The sequence below is a fragment of the Cebus imitator genome, unplaced genomic scaffold (genome assembly GCF_001604975.1).
Source record: "Cebus imitator isolate Cc_AM_T3 unplaced genomic scaffold, Cebus_imitator-1.0 Scaffold4, whole genome shotgun sequence".
Taxonomy (NCBI): domain Eukaryota; kingdom Metazoa; phylum Chordata; class Mammalia; order Primates; family Cebidae; genus Cebus; species Cebus imitator.
The window spans coordinates 6,879,615-6,886,140 of NW_016107319.1; the positions used below are offsets into that span (position 1 = coordinate 6,879,615).

General features: G+C 38.0%; 1 pseudogene; it reads right to left on the minus strand.

The window, feature by feature from the left end:
- Positions 1–6,164: 6,164 nt before the first annotated feature.
- Positions 6,165–6,283, minus strand: LOC119472220 (annotated as a pseudogene).
- Between the last annotated feature and the right edge of the window lie 243 nt (positions 6,284–6,526).

Consider the following 6,526-nt stretch of genomic DNA (forward strand, 5'->3'; position numbering starts at 1 on the left):
ATTTAATTACATGACTTCTGTTTCGGTCTACGAAGCAGTAGACCACACCAACCTAATTCTCTTACTGAGAACAGCTGTAGAATCTGATTTCCTCAAGTATAGATATATCTAAGTCCCATTTCTCAGGAGAATAATTCTCCTGAAAATTATTTAGGCTTATGTTGAAAATGGAAACTGGTGGAAACCTGGGCTATGTCAGGCAGGAGGTGGAGTCTTTGTAGGGATGGGAATAGTGACATTTTTGTAGACATTCAGTTATTTATCTTGCTTTTAGCTCTGTTTCTCCTCCCATTCAGAGGTATGGATCTTTCTACTCCTACTCATACTGGATTCTGTTTTTGAGTTAGCTGATTTCCTTTGATTTCTTCTGGTGGAAGCTTAAATTTCAGCTTCATCATTCAGCCAAGACAGCTTCTACTCGTCATTTGCCATTTTCCAAAATTTTGACATCATTGTCTATTCTACTGTACTAGAATTCTTCATCCTTGTGGATTCATATTTTAAAATTATTTTTCTGTTATTTCAGTAGGATCTCAGGAGGGAGCAAGCATGTGTAATTTGATCTGCCATTTTTTAGCTGGAAGACCCCACTTCTTTTCTTATTTTTAAAAACTATTCTGTCATATGGAATCTCTTTTGTTTGTTTTTGGGCTTGTTTTTTAGGAAGATAGAGTCTTGCTCTGTCTCTCAGGCTGGAGTTCAGTGGCGTGATAGTAGTCACTGCAGCCTTGACCTCATGGGCTCAAACAACCCTCCTGCCTTAGCTGCCCAAGAAGTTGGGACTACAGGAGCATGCCACCATGCTCAGCTAATTTTTTAGTTTTTTATTTTGTAAAGAAGTGGTCTTGCTATGTTGCCCATGTGGGTCTCAAACTCCTGGGCTTAAGCAATCCTCACACCCAGGCCTCACTGAGTGCTGGGATGACAGGTATAAACCCACCATGTCTGAACTATTTTGTCTTTCTGTTTGTAATGATAAGAAAGATAAGTGTCCTTTTAATATTATATTACAAAAAGTACTAACATCAAAATTATTATAGTTTTTTCCCAATATTTCCTATGTAAAATTAGAAGAGTATATTTTTGCTCTTTTGAACGACTTTCTATGTTTTAATTACAATATATAATTTTGAATCAGATACTGATGATAATGATGGTTTTTGTGGTCATGATTGCTTCATCTATTTCATTCACATATTAAATATCTACTTTTTTTCTAGGTTCCCTAAGTCACCTTATAAAACAAAATGGTCTTTTTTTTTTTTGAGACAGAATTTCACTCTTGTCACCCAGGCTGGTGTGCAATGGCGCGATCTTGGCTCACTGTAACCTCCGCCTCCCAGTTCAAACGATTCTCCTGCCTCAGCTTCCAGAGTAGCTGGGATGACAGGCACATACCACCACACCCAGCTAATTTTGTATTCTTAGTAGAGATGGGGTTTCACCATGTTAGCCAAGCTGGTAACTCATGGTCTCAGGTTATCCACCTACCTCAACCTCCCAAAGTACTGGGACTACAGGCCACAAAATCCTCTTGTGTATATTTTAATCTATAGTTTCCCTCTCCATTCATTAATTTGTTGTACAATATTTCCCACAATCTGAATTTCTCTTTTTCCATATTCCCAGTATACTGGTGGTTAGAGGGGCTTGAACTGACTCAGTAAAGTTTTGCTGAAGGTAATTCATGCATAGTATTGTGTTATTCTATCAGGAGTTGCAACATGCCTGGTGGTTCCTTTTCAATGATGCTAATTGCAATTGATGATTGTCTTGATTCAGTAGGGTTTGAAAATGGTCATATATCAAGTCTCTAATTTTTTTTTATTAGTTGGAATAGTTCTATTATAGATAAACTTTTCCTTAGTAAATGTTTCATTATTCAGTTGTATAATTTGAATAGAAAGAAGGGTAAGATAAACCTGCAATGGATTGAAGTTTGTGTCCCCCTACAGCTAAATCCATATGTTGAAATTATATTCTCCAATGTGATAGTATTAAGAGGTGGGGATTTTGGGAAATAATTAGGTCCTGAGGGTGTCACTCTCATGAATGGATTAGGGCCCATATGAAAGGCATCACTGAGAGCCCTCTTGTCCTCCTTCTGCCATGTGGGGTTACGATGAAAGGTCAGCTGTCTGCAAACTGGAAGAGGGCCCTCACCAGAACTGGACCATGCTGCACCCTGATCTTGGTTGTCCAGCCTCCAGAACTGTAAGAAGTAAATTTCTGTTGCTTATAAGCCACGCAGTCTACAGTACTTTGTTATAGTACTGTGTGGCCCAAACTGATTAAGCCAACACCTGATTTTTTTCACTTTATCAATTTTAAATCTGAGGAACTGATTTACCAGCAGTGTCTACCACTGAGCAATTAGGATGGTTTGCTGTTGTTCTTTGTTTTAGTATTATTATTAACTCATAGATTTTAACATATCTGATGTATTGGTATTCAAGACAGTTGCTGACCTCAGGTGATCCAACCACCTCAGTCTTCCAGAGTGCTGAGATCCTTATAAAATTACCCATTTTTGCCAGCCTTATTGGGATTGATCCTACAAATACCAAGGCAATTTGATAATTGCCCTGCTATCTGTTATGACAAGATGTTTCAGGCTCATCTTGTGTATTTCCTACCATAGATTTAAAATCAGCCATAATTTCAAGGATACCTGGTAACTTTTAGTTGAAAATTATATTTTCAAGACAACTTGTGAACTCTTCTGCTGGGTTTGTCATAAATTATAGGTTTTTTCAATGGACAGAGCTAGGGAATATGATTCATAAAGTGTTTCAAGAAAAAAATATGTCATGAAGTCATACTATTTCCAATTAAAATTTTTATTTATTTATTTTTAAATTTTTTGAGACAGCCCATCACCCAGGCTGGAGTGCAGTGGTATGATCTCAGCTCACTGCAACCTCTGCCTCCCAGATTCAAGCAATTCTTCTGCTTCAGCCTCCCGAGTAGCTAGGATTACAGGCATGCACCACCATGCCTGGCTCATTTTTTGTATCTTTAGTAGAGATAGGGTTTCACCACATTGGCCAGGCTGGTTTCAAACTCCTTACCTTGCGATCTGCCCACCTCAGCCTCCCAAACTGCTGGGATTACAGGCATGAGTCACCAAGTATTTTTAAACCTCTGCTGCCTTACTGTATGCACTTTCCTCCACATCAAGATTTCCATTATGATGACACTTGGAATTATAAGAATTAAAATATCACAAAACTACTAACTAGCTGAATACTATTACACGCAGAACTACACACATACATGGACACATAGAAACACAAAGGACTCATAATAGTGATACCAAAACTATTGTGAATAACATTTTAATTTGGGCTTCTTAGAAACAAAACCTCACATGGGGAATTGTTTTGCGTGTGATCCACTGAGGATTTATTTAGGGGAAAGTTGCAAGGGAATTAGGAAAGCAAACCAGTGCATGGGTAAAAAGCCAGGCAAAGATACAACTTCTTTGGAAGTTAATGCCTAATTCTGATACTGTGGAGTACTCTGGAGCATGAATTACACTACAGAGGTCGTCTCACCAGAGGTGGCAATGGGGGGACTAAGATATTATACCCACTTGCAGTCATTGGTTATAGCCCAATCCTAACAGGAGTAAGTGCTTCAGTTCCAAGGCATTTCTGCATGAGTTGATTCCCAACAGCCAAGGGAAATTCTCTGAAGAAAGCCAGAGGTGTGAACCATTGAAAGCCAAAATTTACCACACTGTCTTCCTCAATGGTTGACCTAATTTACACTTTCACTAACAGTGTAAAAGCTTTCCTTTTTCTCCACAACCACATCAGTATTTGTTGATTTTTGGCTTTTTAAAAATAGCCATTCTGACTGGTGTGAGGTGGTATCTCATTGTGGATTTGGTTTGCATTCCTCTAATGATCAGTGAGGTTCAGCTTTTTTTTAATGTTTGTTAGCTGCATGCATGTTGTCTTTTGAGAAGTGTCTGTTCATGTCCTTTGCCCACTTTTTAATGGGGTTGTTAGCTTTTTCTTTTAAACTTGTTTAAGTTCCTTATAGATTCTGGATATTAGACCTTTGTCAGATGGATAGATTGCAAAAATTTTCTTCCATTCTGTAGTTTGTTGGTTTACTCTGTTAATTGTTTTGTGTTGTGTTGTGGTTTTTTTTTGTTGTTGTTGTGTAGAAGCTCTTTAATTAGATCCCATTGTCAATTTTTGCTTTTGTTGCAATTGCTTTTGGCATCTTCATCATTAAATTTTTGCTCATGCCTATATCCTGAATGGTATTGCCTAGGTTTTCTAGACTTCTAATAATTTAAAGTTTTACATTTAAGTATTTACTCCATCTTGACTTGAACTTTGATAATCGAGATGGAATAAGGAAGGGGTACAGCTGCAATTTTCTGCATATGCATAGCCAGTTTTCCCAGCACAATTAATTAAATAGAGAATCCTTTCCCCATTGCTTGTATTTGTCAGGTTTGTCGATGATCAGATGGTTGTAGGTGTGTGGTCTTATTTCTGGATTCTCTATTCTGTTCCATTCATCTATGTATCTGTTCTTGTTTCAGTATCATGCTGTTTTGGTTACTGTTGCCCTGCAATATAATTTGAAGTAGGGTAGCATATGTCTCCAGTTTTTTTCCTTTTTGCATAAGATTGCCTTGTCTATTGAGGGTCTTTGTTGTTCTATATTAATTTTAAAATAGATTTTTCTAATTCTATGAAGAATTTTAATGGTAGTTTAATAGGAATAGCATTGAATCTATAAATCTACAAATTACTTTGGGCAGTATGGCCATTTTCATGATATTGATTTTTTCTAACTGTGAGCATGAAATGTTTTCCCACTTGTTTGTGTCATCTCTAATTTCTCTGGCCAGTGGTTTGTAGTTTTCCTTGAAGAGGTCCTTCACTTAGCTTGTTAGCCCTATTCCTAGATATTTTATTCTTTTTGTGGCAATTGTGTATGGGAGTTCATTTGGCTCTCAGCCTAGAGGTAGAAATACCATTTGACCCAGCAATCCCATTACTGCGTATATAATCTAAGGAATATAAATCATTCTATTATAAAGATATATGTACCTGTATGTTTATTACAGCACTATTCACACAAAGACATGAATCAGCATAAATGCTCATCAATGATAGACTGGATAAATAAAATGTGGCACATATACACCATGAAATATTATGCAGCCATTAAAAGGAATGAAATGATGCCCTTTGCAGGGACATGGATGGAGCTGGAGGCCACTACCCTTAGCAAATTAACACAAGAACAGAAAACCAAATACTATGCATTCTCACTTATCGGTGGAAACTGAATGATGAGAACACATGGACACATGGGGATGGGGAACAACACACACTGGGGCCTGTCTGAGGGTGAGAGATTGGGACAAAGAGAGGATCAGGAAGATTAGCTAATAGATGCTGGGCTTAATACTTGGGTGATGGGATGATCTGTGCAGCAACCACCAAGGCACACATTTGTCTATGTAACAAACCTGCACACCCTGCACGTGGACCCCTGAACTTTAAAGTTGGAAATAAAATAAAAGCCAAAATTAACCACAGCTGGAAGATGGTTGCACTGGCCTAGTAAATGGGATGTGGGCAACATGCCAACAATATCTGTAGCATCTACTCCTTGGCACCACTTATATGTATTTGCTTCTCTCATTAAGTTTCCTCTGTCCACCGGTAGCTTCTCTGTGATTTTGGTTGGCTCCGATTTCTGGGGAATTTCGTAAGATGAAAGCTAGTATGACAAAATGCAGTGCTCAGGGCTGCAGTTGCTTCCCAGGAAATTAGTATTTTTTTCCATCACCTCAAATATTTATCACTTCTTTGTGGTGAGAAAATTTTAAATCCTCTTTTGGCTATTGTGAAATATACAATTTATTAACTGTAATTACTGTGCTGTGTAATACACACTGAAATACTATTCAGCCTTAACAAAACATGAAATTCTGTCATTTGTGACCACATGGATGAAGCTAGAGTGCATTATATTGAGTGAAGTAAGCCAGGCATAGAAAGAAAAATACTGTATGATCTTACTTACACTTGGAAACTAAGGAAGTTATTGACATTTTTCATTTTTTTTTCTCTTCCACTTATTCTCCCATCATTCTCACCGAGCACTTTTGTTTGTTTGTTTTTTAAAGCCTATGGCACCCGGTATTCCCAGGCAGACTCCCATCCAAGTACTAACCAGGCCTGACCGTGCTTAGCTTCCAAGATCAGATGAGATCGGGTGTGTTCAGGGTGGTATGGCCGTAGACACCAAGAACTTTTTGTGGTGTAGCTGGCTTGCCTGTTAGTATAAACCAAGTCCTTTTTATCTCTGAGCCTCTAGCTATTATGCCCTTAATCAGGCTCTAGTTGCTGTACTTTTCTTACTTTTACACTGTTGGTGGGAGTGTAAATTAGTTCAACCACTGTGGGAGACAGTGTGGTGATTTCTCAAGGATCTAGAAGTAGAAATTCCATTTGACCCAGCAATCCCATAACTGGGTATATATCCA